At 44.4% G+C, this 17,861-nt stretch overlaps 10 non-coding genes across 10 annotated transcripts; all 10 read right to left on the bottom strand.

Annotated features, from left to right (window-relative positions):
- Positions 1–281: 281 nt before the first annotated feature.
- Positions 282–472, bottom strand: LOC141237706 (U2 spliceosomal RNA). Its single transcript, XR_012303234.1, has one exon. It is a non-coding gene; the product is annotated as a U2 spliceosomal RNA (small nuclear RNA).
- A 1,116-nt stretch (positions 473–1,588) lies between these two features.
- Positions 1,589–1,779, bottom strand: LOC141237895 (U2 spliceosomal RNA). Its single transcript, XR_012303416.1, has one exon. It is a non-coding gene; the product is annotated as a U2 spliceosomal RNA (small nuclear RNA).
- Positions 1,780–2,903: 1,124 nt separating this feature from the next.
- Positions 2,904–3,094, bottom strand: LOC141237705 (U2 spliceosomal RNA). Its single transcript, XR_012303233.1, has one exon. It is a non-coding gene; the product is annotated as a U2 spliceosomal RNA (small nuclear RNA).
- Positions 3,095–4,207: 1,113 nt separating this feature from the next.
- On the bottom strand, positions 4,208–4,398 carry LOC141237704 (U2 spliceosomal RNA). Its single transcript, XR_012303232.1, has one exon. It is a non-coding gene; the product is annotated as a U2 spliceosomal RNA (small nuclear RNA).
- A 1,120-nt stretch (positions 4,399–5,518) lies between these two features.
- Positions 5,519–5,709, bottom strand: LOC141237703 (U2 spliceosomal RNA). The gene has a single exon (XR_012303231.1). It is a non-coding gene; the product is annotated as a U2 spliceosomal RNA (small nuclear RNA).
- A 1,121-nt stretch (positions 5,710–6,830) lies between these two features.
- LOC141237701 (U2 spliceosomal RNA) lies at positions 6,831–7,021 on the bottom strand. The gene has a single exon (XR_012303229.1). It is a non-coding gene; the product is annotated as a U2 spliceosomal RNA (small nuclear RNA).
- A 1,117-nt stretch (positions 7,022–8,138) lies between these two features.
- Positions 8,139–8,329, bottom strand: LOC141237700 (U2 spliceosomal RNA). Its single transcript, XR_012303228.1, has one exon. It is a non-coding gene; the product is annotated as a U2 spliceosomal RNA (small nuclear RNA).
- Positions 8,330–9,451: 1,122 nt separating this feature from the next.
- Positions 9,452–9,642, bottom strand: LOC141237699 (U2 spliceosomal RNA). Its single transcript, XR_012303227.1, has one exon. It is a non-coding gene; the product is annotated as a U2 spliceosomal RNA (small nuclear RNA).
- Positions 9,643–10,763: 1,121 nt separating this feature from the next.
- Positions 10,764–10,952, bottom strand: LOC141237411 (U2 spliceosomal RNA). Its single transcript, XR_012302960.1, has one exon. It is a non-coding gene; the product is annotated as a U2 spliceosomal RNA (small nuclear RNA).
- Positions 10,953–17,061: 6,109 nt separating this feature from the next.
- Positions 17,062–17,252, bottom strand: LOC141237698 (U2 spliceosomal RNA). Its single transcript, XR_012303226.1, has one exon. It is a non-coding gene; the product is annotated as a U2 spliceosomal RNA (small nuclear RNA).
- Between the last annotated feature and the right edge of the window lie 609 nt (positions 17,253–17,861).

The following is a 17,861-nucleotide window of genomic DNA, read 5'->3' as shown; positions in this document are numbered from 1 at the left end:
AAAATGCTTGCCTAATATGTCTGTTTATCCAAAAGGAAGTATAGAGGGAGAGCTAGATAGATAGCATTGCATTACATTACATTACATGGCAATGCAATGCACAGTTGCTGAAGTTGAACCAAAATGAGCTTGTCATCTGGCTTCTGCAACTTTTAACATGAAAAATCCAATGAGGAGAAGAAAAGCAAAGCCAAAGAGTCCATCCCAAAATCCGACAAACAAGCAAAATGAACAAAAAGCATTGAATTCAATTCTTTCTGATTTTAGAAACTGCATTAAAGAAGGGGTGCACCGGTCCTGGAGATACTGCAATACCAGGTCAATGCGTGGAGTGGACAGAGCAAGCTCTTTTTCCATCTCCCTGTTCTAAAAATCCATTTAATATATGGTCCCCAGATAGGGGACGTATCAGATATTAAACTGATAAGAACAGATACTACACTTGATCTTAGCCAAAAGGCCGAGAAGCGATAACCAGAATTGGTTTCCGACTACGGTGCCACCCAAGGATTCTGAAAAGTCCATTTGTGGAGATGGCCACCTGGACTCCCGTTAAGAAGACATGCTGTCAACCTCTAGATCCCTCACATGCCTGCACTTTTCGGCTTGCTGCTGCTGCAATCCACGCGTTTTAGATCTGCATAACTCCACCTCTTTTAGCACAGTACCCTCAACCCCCGGCTGTTCCCACCCGCCTCAACACCGTTGGAAGGGAGGAGAACCAATTAAGGCGGGGGGGGGTGGAACGAGCAGCTGTCTACCCTTAGCAGGAGGGTTGCTGATTAATTACCTCTCCTGCTGCTGCTGCTGGCTGTCCAGCAGCAGACTGAAGGTGGCTGCTGCTGTGCGCAGGTATATAAAGGCTCAGAGCCTATTATGACACGCGCAGCCAGCGTTCCATTGCCACATTCCGTCTACTGCAGGCGGGATACCTGGATGGCTGAATGTCACTGAGAAGCTCACAGAGACCGCCATAAGCAACAGTTTAAAAGAATGCCACAGACTAATCAACCAAACTTTTTGGGTTGGTTTCTCTTTTATAGTCTGCAGGCATTAAATGAAAGAAGTCAGTGTTCCAGCAGAGGGAGACAACGTTTCAGAAAAGGCATTGTAGCAAACCAAAAAAGAAATTTTAAGCGCAGCAGAGTAACCAGATCACATACCTGTTAGCTCAGGTGAGTTTAAAAGGCTGCTGTTGATAACAAGGGCATTTGCTAAATAGATGGTGTGTGTGCAACAATATACTGAAAGGTCATTTATATTGTGCAGCTTATCTCACCACCTGTAGTTATTTAGGTGAAAGCTCCAAAATGCTTGCCTAATATGTCTGTTTATCCAAAAGGAAGTATAGAGGGAGAGCTAGATAGATAGCATTGCATTACATTACATTACATGGCAATGCAATGCACAGTTGCTGAAGTTGAACCAAAATGAGCTTGTCATCTGGCTTCTGCAACTTTTAACATGAAAAATCCAATGAGGAGAAGAAAAGCAAAGCCAAAGAGTCCATCCCAAAATCCGACAAACAAGCAAAATGAACAAAAAGCATTGAATTCAATTCTTTCTGATTTTAGAAACTGCATTAAAGAAGGGGTGCACCGGTCCTGGAGATACTGCAATACCAGGTCAATGCGTGGAGTGGACAGAGCAAGCTCTTTTTCTATCTCCCTGTTCTAAAAATCCATTTAATATATGGTCCCCAGATAGGGGACGTATCAGATATTAAACTGATAAGAACAGATACTACACTTGATCTTAGCCAAAAGGCCGAGAAGCGATAACCAGAATTGGTTTCCGACTACGGTGCCACCCAAGGATTCTGAAAAGTCCATTTGTGGAGATGGCAACCTGGACTCCCGTTAAGAAGACATGCTGTCAACCTCTAGATCCCTCACATGCCTGCACTTTTCGGCTTGCTGCTGGTGCAATCCACGCGTTTTAGATCTGCATAACTCCACCTCTTTTAGCACAGTACCCTCAACCCCCGGCTGTTCCCACCCGCCTCAACACCGTTGGAAGGGAGGAGAACCAATTAAGGCGGGGGGGGGGGGGGTGGAACGAGCAGCTGTCTACCCTTAGCAGGAGGGTTGCTGATTAATTACCTCTCCTGCTGCTGCTGCTGCTGGCTGTCCAGCAGCAGACTGAAGGTGGCTTCTGCTGTGCGCAGGTATATAAAGGCTCAGAGCCTATTATGACACGCGCAGCCAGCGTTCCATTGCCACATTCCGTCTACTGCAGGCGGGATACCTGGATGGCTGAATGTCACTGAGAAGCTCACAGAGACCGCCATAAGCAACAGTTTAAAAGAATGCCACAGACTAATCAACCAAACTTTTTGGGTTGGTTTCTCTTTTATAGTCTGCAGGCATTAAATGAAAGAAGTCAGTGTTCCAGCAGAGGGAGACAACGTTTCAGAAAAGGCATTGTAGCAAACCAAAAAAGAAATTTTAAGCGCAGCAGAGTAACCAGCTCACATACCTGTTAGCTCAGGTGAGTTTAAAAGGCTGCTGTTGATAACAAGGGCATTTGCTAAATAGATGGTGTGTGTGCAACAATATACTGAAAGGTCAATTATATTGTGCAGCTTATCTCACCACCTGTAGTTATTTAGGTGAAAGCTCCAAAATGCTTGCCTAATATGTCTGTTTATCCAAAAGGAAGTATAGAGGGAGAGCTAGATAGATAGCATTGCATTACATTACATTACATGGCAATGCAATGCACAGTTGCTGAAGTTGAACCAAAATGAGCTTGTCATCTGGCTTCTGCAACTTTTAACATGAAAAATCCAATGAGGAGAAGAAAAGCAAAGCCAAAGAGTCCATCCCAAAATCCGACAAACAAGCAAAATGAACAAAAAGCATTGAATTCAATTCTTTCTGATTTTAGAAACTGCATTAAAGAAGGGGTGCACCGGTCCTGGAGATACTGCAATACCAGGTCAATGCGTGGAGTGGACAGAGCAAGCTCTTTTTCCATCTCCCTGTTCTAAAAATCCATTTAATATATGGTCCCCAGATAGGGGACGTATCAGATATTAAACTGATAAGAACAGATACTACACTTGATCTTAGCCAAAAGGCCGAGAAGCGATAACCAGAATTGGTTTCCGACTACGGTGCCACCCAAGGATTCTGAAAAGTCCATTTGTGGAGATGGCCACCTGGACTCCCGTTAAGAAGACATGCTGTCAACCTCTAGATCCCTCACATGCCTGCACTTTTCGGCTTGCTGCTGCTGCAATCCACGCGTTTTAGATCTGCATAACTCCACCTCTTTTAGCACAGTACCCTCAACCCCCGGCTGTTCCCACCCGCCTCAACACCGTTGGAAGGGAGGAGAACCAATTAAGGCGGGGGGGGGTGGAACGAGCAGCTGTCTACCCTTAGCAGGAGGGTTGCTGATTAATTACCTCTCCTGCTGCTGCTGGCTGTCCAGCAGCAGACTGAAGGTGGCTGCTGCTGTGCGCAGGTATATAAAGGCTCAGAGCCTATTATGACACGCGCAGCCAGCGCTCCATTGCCACATTCCGTCTACTGCAGGCGGGATACCTGGATGGCTGAATGTCACTGAGAAGCTCACAGAGACCGCCATAAGCAACAGTTTAAAAGAATGCCACAGACTAATCAACCAAACTTTTTGGGTTGGTTTCTCTTTTATAGTCTGCAGGCATTAAATGAAAGAAGTCAGTGTTCCAGCAGAGGGAGACAACGTTTCAGAAAAGGCATTGTAGCAAACCAAAAAAGAAATTTTAAGCGCAGCAGAGTAACCAGCTCACATACCTGTTAGCTCAGGTGAGTTTAAAAGGCTGCTGTTGATAACAAGGGCATTTGCTAAATAGATGGTGTGTGTGCAACAATATACTGAAAGGTCAATTATATTGTGCAGCTTATCTCACCACCTGTAGTTATTTAGGTGAAAGCTCCAAAATGCTTGCCTAATATGTCTGTTTATCCAAAAGGAAGTATAGAGGGAGAGCTAGATAGATAGCATTGCATTACATTACATTACATGGCAATGCAATGCACAGTTGCTGAAGTTGAACCAAAATGAGCTTGTCATCTGGCTTCTGCAACTTTTAACATGAAAAATCCAATGAGGAGAAGAAAAGCAAAGCCAAAGAGTCCATCCCAAAATCCGACAAACAAGCAAAATGAACAAAAAGCATTGAATTCAATTCTTTCTGATTTTAGAAACTGCATTAAAGAAGGGGTGCACCGGTCCTGGAGATACTGCAATACCAGGTCAATGCGTGGAGTGGACAGAGCAAGCTCTTTTTCCATCTCCCTGTTCTAAAAATCCATTTAATATATGGTCCCCAGATAGGGGACGTATCAGATATTAAACTGATAAGAACAGATACTACACTTGATCTTAGCCAAAAGGCCGAGAAGCGATAACCAGAATTGGTTTCCGACTACGGTGCCACCCAAGGATTCTGAAAAGTCCATTTGTGGAGATGGCCACCTGGACTCCCGTTAAGAAGACATGCTGTCAACCTCTAGATCCCTCACATGCCTGCACTTTTCGGCTTGCTGCTGCTGCAATCCACGCGTTTTAGATCTGCATAACTCCACCTCTTTTAGCACAGTACCCTCAACCCCCGGCTGTTCCCACCCGCCTCAACACCGTTGGAAGGGAGGAGAACCAATTAAGGCGGGGGGGGGGTGGAACGAGCAGCTGTCTACCCTTAGCAGGAGGGTTGCTGATTAATTACCTCTCCTGCTGCTGCTGCTGCTGGCTGTCCAGCAGCAGACTGAAGGTGGCTGCTGCTGTGCGCAGGTATATAAAGGCTCAGAGCCTATTATGACACGCGCAGCCAGCGTTCCATTGCCACATTCCGTCTACTGCAGGCGGGATACCTGGATGGCTGAATGTCACTGAGAAGCTCACAGAGACCGCCATAAGCAACAGTTTAAAAGAATGCCACAGACTAATCAACCAAACTTTTTGGGTTGGTTTCTCTTTTATAGTCTGCAGGCATTAAATGAAAGAAGTCAGTGTTCCAGCAGAGGGAGACAACGTTTCAGAAAAGGCATTGTAGCAAACCAAAAAAGAAATTTTAAGCGCAGCAGAGTAACCAGCTCACATACCTGTTAGCTCAGGTGAGTTTAAAAGGCTGCTGTTGATAACAAGGGCATTTGCTAAATAGATGGTGTGTGTGCAACAATATACTGAAAGGTCAATTATATTGTGCAGCTTATCTCACCACCTGTAGTTATTTAGGTGAAAGCTCCAAAATGCTTGCCTAATATGTCTGTTTATCCAAAAGGAAGTATAGAGGGAGAGCTAGATAGATAGCATTGCATTACATTACATTACATGGCAATGCAATGCACAGTTGCTGAAGTTGAACCAAAATGAGCTTGTCATCTGGCTTCTGCAACTTTTAACATGAAAAATCCAATGAGGAGAAGAAAAGCAAAGCCAAAGAGTCCATCCCAAAATCCGACAAACAAGCAAAATGAACAAAAAGCATTGAATTCAATTCTTTCTGATTTTAGAAACTGCATTAAAGAAGGGGTGCACCGGTCCTGGAGATACTGCAATACCAGGTCAATGCGTGGAGTGGACAGAGCAAGCTCTTTTTCCATCTCCCTGTTCTAAAAATCCATTTAATATATGGTCCCCAGATAGGGGACGTATCAGATATTAAACTGATAAGAACAGATACTACACTTGATCTTAGCCAAAAGGCCGAGAAGCGATAACCAGAATTGGTTTCCGACTACGGTGCCACCCAAGGATTCTGAAAAGTCCATTTGTGGAGATGGCCACCTGGACTCCCGTTAAGAAGACATGCTGTCAACCTCTAGATCCCTCACATGCCTGCACTTTTCGGCTTGCTGCTGCTGCAATCCACGCGTTTTAGATCTGCATAACTCCACCTCTTTTAGCACAGTACCCTCAACCCCCGGCTGTTCCCACCCGCCTCAACACCGTTGGAAGGGAGGAGAACCAATTAAGGCGGGGGGGGGGGTGGAACGAGCAGCTGTCTACCCTTAGCAGGAGGGTTGCTGATTAATTACCTCTCCTGCTGCTGCTGCTGCTGGCTGTCCAGCAGCAGACTGAAGGTGGCTGCTGCTGTGCGCAGGTATATAAAGGCTCAGAGCCTATTATGACACGCGCAGCCAGCGTTCCATTGCCACATTCCGTCTACTGCAGGCGGGATACCTGGATGGCTGAATGTCACTGAGAAGCTCACAGAGACCGCCATAAGCAACAGTTTAAAAGAATGCCACAGACTAATCAACCAAACTTTTTGGGTTGGTTTCTCTTTTATAGTCTGCAGGCATTAAATGAAAGAAGTCAGTGTTCCAGCAGAGGGAGACAACGTTTCAGAAAAGGCATTGTAGCAAACCAAAAAAGAAATTTTAAGCGCAGCAGAGTAACCAGCTCACATACCTGTTAGCTCAGGTGAGTTTAAAAGGCTGCTGTTGATAACAAGGGCATTTGCTAAATAGATGGTGTGTGTGCAACAATATACTGAAAGGTCAATTATATTGTGCAGCTTATCTCACCACCTGTAGTTATTTAGGTGAAAGCTCCAATATGCTTGCCTAATATGTCTGTTTATCCAAAAGGAAGTATAGAGGGAGAGCTAGATAGATAGCATTGCATTACATTACATTACATGGCAATGCAATGCACAGTTGCTGAAGTTGAACCAAAATGAGCTTGTCATCTGGCTTCTGCAACTTTTAACATGAAAAATCCAATGAGGAGAAGAAAAGCAAAGCCAAAGAGTCCATCCCAAAATCCGACAAACAAGCAAAATGAACAAAAAGCATTGAATTCAATTCTTTCTGATTTTAGAAACTGCATTAAAGAAGGGGTGCACCGGTCCTGGAGATACTGCAATACCAGGTCAATGCGTGGAGTGGACAGAGCAAGCTCTTTTTCCATCTCCCTGTTCTAAAAATCCATTTAATATATGGTCCCCAGATAGGGGACGTATCAGATATTAAACTGATAAGAACAGATACTACACTTGATCTTAGCCAAAAGGCCGAGAAGCGATAACCAGAATTGGTTTCCGACTACGGTGCCACCCAAGGATTCTGAAAAGTCCATTTGTGGAGATGGCCACCTGGACTCCCGTTAAGAAGACATGCTGTCAACCTCTAGATCCCTCACATGCCTGCACTTTTCGGCTTGCTGCTGCTGCAATCCACGCGTTTTAGATCTGCATAACTCCACCTCTTTTAGCACAGTACCCTCAACCCCCGGCTGTTCCCACCCGCCTCAACACCGTTGGAAGGGAGGAGAAACAATTAAGGCGGGGGGGGGGGGGTGGAACGAGCAGCTGTCTACCCTTAGCAGGAGGGTTGCTGATTAATTACCTCTCCTGCTGCTGCTGGCTGTCCAGCAGCAGACTGAAGGTGGCTGCTGCTGTGCGCAGGTATATAAAGGCTCAGAGCCTATTATGACACGCGCAGCCAGCGTTCCATTGCCACATTCCGTCTACTGCAGGCGGGATACCTGGATGGCTGAATGTCACTGAGAAGCTCACAGAGACCGCCATAAGCAACAGTTTAAAAGAATGCCACAGACTAATCAACCAAACTTTTTGGGTTGGTTTCTCTTTTATAGTCTGCAGGCATTAAATGAAAGAAGTCAGTGTTCCAGCAGAGGGAGACAACGTTTCAGAAAAGGCATTGTAGCAAACCAAAAAAGACATTTTAAGCGCAGCAGAGTAACCAGCTCACATACCTGTTAGCTCAGGTGAGTTTAAAAGGCTGCTGTTGATAACAAGGGCATTTGCTAAATAGATGGTGTGTGTGCAACAATATACTGAAAGGTCAATTATATTGTGCAGCTTATCTCACCACCTGTAGTTATTTAGGTGAAAGCTCCAAAATGCTTGCCTAATATGTCTGTTTATCCAAAAGGAAGTATAGAGGGAGAGCTAGATAGATAGCATTGCATTACATTACATTACATGGCAATGCAATGCACAGTTGCTGAAGTTGAACCAAAATGAGCTTGTCATCTGGCTTCTGCAACTTTTAACATGAAAAATCCAATGAGGAGAAGAAAAGCAAAGCCAAAGAGTCCATCCCAAAATCCGACAAACAAGCAAAATGAACAAAAAGCATTGAATTCAATTCTTTCTGATTTTAGAAACTGCATTAAAGAAGGGGTGCACCGGTCCTGGAGATACTGCAATACCAGGTCAATGCGTGGAGTGGACAGAGCAAGCTCTTTTTCCATCTCCCTGTTCTAAAAATCCATTTAATATATGGTCCCCAGATAGGGGACGTATCAGATATTAAACTGATAAGAACAGATACTACACTTGATCTTAGCCAAAAGGCCGAGAAGCGATAACCAGAATTGGTTTCCGACTACGGTGCCACCCAAGGATTCTGAAAAGTCCATTTGTGGAGATGGCCACCTGGACTCCCGTTAAGAAGACATGCTGTCAACCTCTAGATCCCTCACATGCCTGCACTTTTCGGCTTGCTGCTGCTGCAATCCACGCGTTTTAGATCTGCATAACTCCACCTCTTTTAGCACAGTACCCTCAACCCCCGGCTGTTCCCACCCGCCTCAACACCGTTGGAAGGGAGGAGAACCAATTAAGGCGGGGGGGGGGGGTGGAACGAGCAGCTGTCTACCCTTAGCAGGAGGGTTGCTGATTAATTACCTCTCCTGCTGCTGCTGCTGCTGGCTGTCCAGCAGCAGACTGAAGGTGGCTGCTGCTGTGCGCAGGTATATAAAGGCTCAGAGCCTATTATGACACGCGCAGCCAGCGTTCCATTGCCACATTCCGTCTACTGCAGGCGGGATACCTGAATGGCTGAATGTCACTGAGAAGCTCACAGAGACCGCCATAAGCAACAGTTTAAAAGAATGCCACAGACTAATCAACCAAACTTTTTGGGTTGGTTTCTCTTTTATAGTCTGCAGGCATTAAATGAAAGAAGTCAGTGTTCCAGCAGAGGGAGACAACGTTTCAGAAAAGGCATTGTAGCAAACCAAAAAAGAAATTTTAAGCGCAGCAGAGTAACCAGCTCACATACCTGTTAGCTCAGGTGAGTTTAAAAGGCTGCTGTTGATAACAAGGGCATTTGCTAAATAGATGGTGTGTGTGCAACAATATACTGAAAGGTCAATTATATTGTGCAGCTTATCTCACCACCTGTAGTTATTTAGGTGAAAGCTCCAAAATGCTTGCCTAATATGTCTGTTTATCCAAAAGGAAGTATAGAGGGAGAGCTAGATAGATAGCATTGCATTACATTACATTACATGGCAATGCAATGCACAGTTGCTGAAGTTGAACCAAAATGAGCTTGTCATCTGGCTTCTGCAACTTTTAACATGAAAAATCCAATGAGGAGAAGAAAAGCAAAGCCAAAGAGTCCATCCCAAAATCCGACAAACAAGCAAAATGAACAAAAAGCATTGAATTCAATTCTTTCTGATTTTAGAAACTGCATTAAAGAAGGGGTGCACCGGTCCTGGAGATACTGCAATACCAGGTCAATGCGTGGAGTGGACAGAGCAAGCTCTTTTTCCATCTCCCTGTTCTAAAAATCCATTTAATATATGGTCCCCAGATAGGGGACGTATCAGATATTAAACTGATAAGAACAGATACTACACTTGATCTTAGCCAAAAGGCCGAGAAGCGATAACCAGAATTGGTTTCCGACTACGGTGCCACCCAAGGATTCTGAAAAGTCCATTTGTGGAGATGGCCACCTGGACTCCCGTTAAGAAGACATGCTGTCAACCTCTAGATCCCTCACATGCCTGCACTTTTCGGCTTGCTGCTGCTGCAATCCACGCGTTTTAGATCTGCATAACTCCACCTCTTTTAGCACAGTACCCTCAACCCCCGGCTGTTCCCACCCGCCTCAACACCGTTGGAAGGGAGGAGAACCAATTAAGGCGGGGGGGGGGGTGGAACGAGCAGCTGTCTACCCTTAGCAGGAGGGTTGCTGATTAATTACCTCTCCTGCTGCTGCTGCTGCTGGCTGTCCAGCAGCAGACTGAAGGTGGCTGCTGCTGTGCGCAGGTATATAAAGGCTCAGAGCCTATTATGACACGCGCAGCCAGCGTTCCATTGCCACATTCCGTCTACTGCAGGCGGGATACCTGGATGGCTGAATGTCACTGAGAAGCTCACAGAGACCGCCATAAGCAACAGTTTAAAAGAATGCCACAGACTAATCAACCAAACTTTTTGGGTTGGTTTCTCTTTTATAGTCTGCAGGCATTAAATGAAAGAAGTCAGTGTTCCAGCAGAGGGAGACAACGTTTCAGAAAAGGCATTGTAGCAAACCAAAAAAGAAATTTTAAGCGCAGCAGAGTAACCAGCTCACATACCTGTTAGCTCAGGTGAGTTTAAAAGGCTGCTGTTGATAACAAGGGCATTTGCTAAATAGATGGTGTGTGTGCAACAATATACTGAAAGGTCAATTATATTGTGCAGCTTATCTCACCACCTGTAGTTATTTAGGTGAAAGCTCCAAAATGCTTGCCTAATATGTCTGTTTATCCAAAAGGAAGTATAGAGGGAGAGCAAGATAGATAGCATTGCATTACATTACATTACATGGCAATGCAATGCACAGTTGCTGAAGTTGAACCAAAATGAGCTTGTCATCTGGCTTCTGCAACTTTTAACATGAAAAATCCAATGAGGAGAAGAAAAGCAAAGCCAAAGAGTCCATCCCAAAATCCGACAAACAAGCAAAATGAACAAAAAGCATTGAATTCAATTCTTTCTGATTTTAGAAACTGCATTAAAGAAGGGGTGCACCGGTCCTGGAGATACTGCAATACCAGGTCAATGCGTGGAGTGGACAGAGCAAGCTCTTTTTCCATCTCCCTGTTCTAAAAATCCATTTAATATATGGTCCCCAGATAGGGGACGTATCAGATATTAAACTGATAAGAACAGATTTTTTTTTTTTTTTATACCATTCAGTAAAATTTTTCAAGCAACAATCAATAGTATAAAAACTCATACTACGTTGCCCAGTCTTACATCATAATGGTACTTTCTTTATTTCATATTTATAACTTTATACTGAAACAGTTGTAATACCTTTTGAATGGACAAAAAACTGTAAAACATACCATTATCATAAAAAAAGACAGATCACAACACTTAAACAAGGACTTACTCGTACTTTACCAGTGACCTCCATTTTTTGACTTTCCAAAAACCTTCTGAATCAAAGCCACCACCGCCACGGCTGTCCCATAAATAAACTATGTATAACCTTGACAAAACCATCCTAACACAATTATTAACTGAGATTATTTTCCTTTTAAATAAACACAAATTCCTAACGTCCCACAGACTTTCTATTACACATGCCATTATCAACCACAACAATCTCTCTTTCACCCGGCTACTTGCACCCATCCCAAACATTACCACTCTCCAATTTATAAAATTCACGCCCGCTAGTTCCTTGCATAAACCACCCACTCCCTTCCAAACACTCTGAGCATAATCACAATTCCAAACCAAATGCATAACAGTTTCACTCGCCCCACATCCATCCCTCGGACATACCTCTGTTCTAATCAGATCCCTCCTCTTCTGTACCTCTCTCACAGGCAAAATCTCATGCAAACTCATCCATACGATATCACGCTGCCTATTCGATATTCCTTTTATACTCAGGTTCCTCCATACACACAACGCTTCACTCGATCTCAAGCCCCCAATGTTACATTCAAACTCTCTAACACGCATCCTTCTCCTTACATTCCTTATCACTTTGAAATCACCCATAGGAACATCCAACAAATCATGCTTGACAACAAATTTTTCAACAAACTCATACCACACTGGACATTTAAACGAAACAGGCACTCTTGCATCCCTTCTCATCCATTTCAACCCAAACAACATCCATCCAGCCATATATTTAATCATATAAGCCGTCTTGTTATCCCTACCTAACAGAACAACCACTGTTTTAATATAATTTAAACCAAGACAAATTTCAAAATTTGGGAAATCCATTCCCCCATGTTCACGTAACTTACACAAATATTCCCTTTTAAGTTTTTCCATCTTACTTCCCCAATAAAACGTAAAAATTAGCTTCTCAATCCGCCTAAAACCCCTATAAGGGGCTGGAAAAACCACGGACACAAAAAGTAACATAGGAAGAATCACTGACTTAATAATAAGGACTTTGCCTGACAATGTCAAGTCCCGCAACCTCCAAAAATTTAACTTTTGTTCAATCCTCTTACCGCATTCATCCCAACTCTCATTCCCTTTCAGATCTTTGTTAAACCACACCCCCAGAACCTTAATAGCACCTTCTTCACATATCACACCATCCATCCTAACACTCGAATCCCCAAAACACTTAAAGCTACACTTCCCCCAATTCACCCTAAAACCAGATGCACCACAAAAGAAATCTAAAAGCAACCTTGCTCGATTCATAGCAGCCATATTATCACTCACCACAACAACATCGTCCATATACCCCATTACCTTTACAGTCTTTCCACCACTCCCTGGGATTAGAAGACCATTCATCACTTTCTCTTTCCGAATCATGCACAACAGGGGCTCAATCACACTTATAAACAGGACAGGGGACAACGGACACCCCTGCCTGACCCCTGATTTTATGCACACCTTCTCACTCAAACATCCATTCACTAACACTTCACTCACCACACCATCATACAAACACCTTATCGCCTTCACAAAAACACTAGGAAAACCCATCCTAACTAACACCTCAAACATAAACGCATGCGACACTCTATCAAAAGCTTTCTCAAAATCCACACAAAAAACCATACATTTCCCCTTCCTAAACATACAATCTCCAATTACGTCCCTCAACAACAAGAGGTTATCAGTCATACACCTACCTGGCACCGCGCACACTTGATCAACACCAACCACACTTCCAATCACCCCACGCATACGGTTAGCCAGAATTTTGCTAAAGACTTTGTAATCTGCATTGAGTAATGTAATCGGCCTCCAATTACGCAAATTCTTTTTCTCACCCTTCTTATATAGTAAAACAACTACTCCTTCTTTCATGGAATTACAAAGTACACCATTCATCCACATATATTGACATACCTCCACAAAATCAACACCAATCACATCCCATGCTTTTACATAAAACTCCACAGGCAACCCATCTTTCCCAGGTGTTTTATTCTTTTTCGCACCATCCACCGCCTTTTTAACCTCATCAAAAACAATATCCTCACTCAAACACTCACGTTCCCCTGATTCAAGCTGACTCTCCAACATACCTAACACATGCTCTTTCAAACCCCCATCCACCCATTTAGACTCAAATAAACTACTATAGAAACTATGTACCTCATCCAACACTTCCATTCCAACCACAGTCATACCATTATCATTTTCAACCTCATCCAACTCATCTTTCTTACTGCACATTTTTTTAAAAAAGTACCTCGTACACTTCTCATCCATATCCAAATGCTCAACTCTCGTCCTAAAAATAATTTCCTTCCCACGCTTTTCCAAAACACGCTTCATCTCATCTCTCGCTCCTCTGAGTTGATCACTAACATCAATTCCTTTCATACTCATTTTATGTAACCACTCAATCCTCATATTTAAATCTTTAAATCTGCCTCTTTCAATTGCTGCTTTTTTATAACCCCACCTCCTAAAAAAATTCTTAATTTCCACTTTCACCCAATCCCACCATACAGTCACATCCACAAAATTATTTTTCCTAGACCTCCACCATTCATACTTACTTTCGAAGTCTCTCATAACCCTAACATCCTCTAACAACCTAACATTTAGCTTCCATACCCCAACACCATGCACCATTTTTTTATCACCTTCAAACATACCCCACAAACATTCATGGTCTGTGAAAGAAAAAACATGCTGTTTAAAAAATTTACACACCAAACCTCTATTTGTATACAGCATGCGGTCAATCCTGGACACTATTCCTCCCCTATCAGCTCTATATGTGGCCGGTGGTGGCTTACTCAAAAATTCCGCTGCATCTAAAAAAGAAAAATCAGATGTAATTTGATTAAGGACCTTACCCGTGACATCAATTTCCCCTTCAGAAACACAATTGAAATCACCAACTAATAATATTGGAATCCTTCCAGGCAAAAAAAAACGTATTTTCTCTAATAGTGCTAACCTATCCCCTTTGTTAATTGGACAATACACGTTAACAATTTTCACCCTCCACCCTCTCCCCTTAACCATTGCCATTATACAACGACCTGGCTCCACCACCATATAATTTTCAAAACTTAAATCCCTATTCCCCAACAAAATCCCCACACCATCATTTTTGTTTGTCATTGAACCTGACCAAATGCTATGCCCATATACCCAGTCCTTTTCAGGAGGTGACTCTTCAATTCCGCACTCTTGCAGACAGTAGATATTTGCTCCAAGATTTTTTAGTTCTTCCAGTATAGCCAATCTTCTAGGCTTAGATTTTATAAGCCTTACATTTACTGACAGTACACTACAGCCCACGTTGGAGCCCATTTTTTAACCATATTTGGTAAAAAAGAACATACCCCCCACCGAAGAGTCAACCTTTCTCGTCTTGAAACTCGATTCCTGATGTTAAGCACAGAATGCTGGCCCCCTCCTCCAAAAAAGACCTCCTAGGAGAGGCACTGTAGCTCTCGGGATAGCTCCTATCACTTAAGGGGCTGATGCTCCCAATACTGGCAGGTGAAATATCTGGTCGGAACTTCTTTGCAGAAGACACATCAGAGTCCTCATCAGGGGGCCTCACCACAGCCCCGGTGAAGTCACCCTGGCCACCACCACCTTCTTGAATGGCCTCTGAGCTTTCCAAAGCCAACACCGGCGTTGTGGAGAGTGAACCGCTCACTTCTCCCTCACCACTCACATCAAGCAGAATTGACATATCTGCAGGCTCCATCTCAACAGCGCTTCCACCAGCAGGATCAGGTGCTTCCTCCATCACTTCCATGAAGTCCCTTACTGCCTCAATCGCCTCACCAATAGTGGCGGCAGTACTAGGACGTGGGGACACGGCCTCTGCATATGACCTGGAACGATGGGGACAGTCCTTGAAAGCGTGTCCCTCCTCCCCACACGCATTACAGACCATGGAGTTAGTACATTCCATTGCCAGATGACCTTCTTTATTGCATTTCCCACAAAACTTCTCCACCGTGCAGTCCTCTTGGTAGTGTCCAAAGGATTTACACTTCCTGCAAAAACGCGGAGCACCGGGAAAATACATATACCCTCTATCCCTCCCGATGGCAAAACTGAGGGGAGGGTAGTGGATACCCCCAGGTCCCTGGGGGTCTTCCTGGAACCGTACAAAAAACTTGTGTTTGCCAGTCCACAAGCCCACCTCATTCCTCACCTTGTGTGAGTAGGACACATAGCTGCAATGACGGTTCAGGAATCTAGTAATGTCCTCCACATCCACAAGGGGGTTGTGCATAAACACAACAACTGGCACTTCCCCCTTAGTATACAATACCGTGAATGTAAGCCCTTCAAGAGCCGGATGATCCAAGGGTTGCTGATCCTTTAGAGTCTTGAAAAGATTCTGGCAAGCTGCCATACGATCAAGGACCAAAACGTACCGGCCATTCTTTGGGAACTCCTGTAGACAAATGATGTCTCCACGACCAACATTCAAAATCTTGAAGATGACGACTTCCACCAAGAACCGCAGGTTAAAGAAATTCCTCCTTGACTCCTCAATATCAATGCGAAAAGCATTTTTGACCCGAATATCATCGGTCCCGGCATAGCGAATCTTGACGCCCATTATCACCTCTCGTTTCCTCTGGACCCCCCCCAATAGCAGCAGGCAGCTTAAGCCACCTAAGTGGCGATGCTGCAAGGCCGAGGGGGAGACACTCTAGGATCCTTCTGACCAGATACAAGATCTTAGCCAAAAGGCCGAGAAGCGATAACCAGAATTGGTTTCCGACTACGGTGCCACCCAAGGATTCTGAAAAGTCCATTTGTGGAGATGGCCACCTGGACTCCCGTTAAGAAGACATGCTGTCAACCTCTAGATCCCTCACATGCCTGCACTTTTCGGCTTGCTGCTGCTGCAATCCACGCGTTTTAGATCTGCATAACTCCACCTCTTTTAGCACAGTACCCTCAACCCCCGGCTGTTCCCACCCGCCTCAACACCGTTGGAAGGGAGGAGAACCAATTAAGGCGGGGGGGGGGGGGGTGGAACGAGCAGCTGTCTACCCTTAGCAGGAGGGTTGCTGATTAATTACCTCTCCTGCTGCTGCTGCTGCTGGCTGTCCAGCAGCAGACTGAAGGTGGCTGCTGCTGTGCGCAGGTATATAAAGGCTCAGAGCCTATTATGACACGCGCAGCCAGCGTTCCATTGCCACATTCTGTCTACTGCAGGCGGGATACCTGGATGGCTGAATGTCACTGAGAAGCTCACAGAGACTGCCATAAGCAACAGTTTAAAAGAATGCCACAGACTAATCAACCAAACTTTTTGGGTTGGTTTCTCTTTTATAGTCTGCAGGCATTAAATGAAAGAAGTCAGTGTTCCAGCAGAGGGAGACAACGTTTCAGAAAAGGCATTGTAGCAAACCAAAAAAGAAATTTTAAGCGCAGCAGAGTAACCAGCTCACATACCTGTTAGCTCAGGTGAGTTTAAAAGGCTGCTGTTGATAACAAGGGCATTTGCTAAATAGATGGTGTGTGTGCAACAATATACTGAAAGGTCAATTATATTGTGCAGCTTATCTCACCACCTGTAGTTATTTAGGTGAAAGCTCCAAAATGCTTGCCTAATATGTCTGTTTATCCAAAAGGAAGTATAGAGGGAGAGCTAGATAGATAGCATTGCATTACATTAGATTACATGGCAATGCAATGCACAGTTGCTGAAGTTGAACCAAAATGAGCTTGTCATCTGGCTTCTGCAACTTTTAACATGAAAAATCCAATGAGGAGAAGAAAAGCAAAGCCAAAGAGTCCATCCCAAAATCCGACAAACAAGCAAAATGAACAAAAAGCATTGAATTCAATTCTTTCTGATTTTAGAAACTGCATTAAAGAAGGGGTGCACCGGTCCTGGAGATACTGCAATACCAGGTCAATGCGTGGAGTGGACAGAGCAAGCTCTTTTTCCATCTCCCTGTTCTAAAAATCCATTTAATATATGGTCCCCAGATAGGGGACGTATCAGATATTAAACTGATAAGAACAGATACTACACTTGATCTTAGCCAAAAGGCCGAGAAGCGATAACCAGAATTGGTTTCCGACTACGGTGCCACCCAAGGATTCTGAAAAGTCCATTTGTGGAGATGGCCACCTGGACTCCCGTTAAGAAGACATGCTGTCAACCTCTAGATCCCTCACATGCCTGCACTTTTCGGCTTGCTGCTGCTGCAATCCACGCGTTTTAGATCTGCATAACTCCACCTCTTTTAGCACAGTACCCTCAACCCCCGGCTGTTCCCACCCGCCTCAACACCGTTGGAAGGGAGGAGAACCAATTAAGGCGGGGGGGGGGTGGAACGAGCAGCTGTCTACCCTTAGCAGGAGGGTTGCTGATTAATTACCTCTCCTGCTGCTGCTGCTGCTGGCTGTCCAGCAGCAGACTGAAGGTGGCTGCTGCTGTGCGCAGGTATATAAAGGCTCAGAGCCTATTATGACACGCGCAGCCAGCGTTCCATTGCCACATTCCGTCTACTGCAGGCGGGATACCTGGATGGCTGAATGTCACTGAGAAGCTCACAGAGACCGCCATAAGCAACAGTTTAAAAGAATGCCACAGACTAATCAACCAAACTTTTTGGGTTGGTTTCTCTTTTATAGTCTGCAGGCATTAAATGAAAGAAGTCAGTGTTCC

This window comes from Phyllobates terribilis, unplaced genomic scaffold (genome assembly GCF_046119375.1).
Source record: "Phyllobates terribilis strain yellow unplaced genomic scaffold, ASM4611937v1 Scaffold_734__1_contigs__length_741531, whole genome shotgun sequence".
NCBI classification, from domain to species: Eukaryota; Metazoa; Chordata; class Amphibia; order Anura; family Dendrobatidae; genus Phyllobates; species Phyllobates terribilis.
This window is presented reverse-complemented; position numbering and strand designations above follow the sequence as displayed.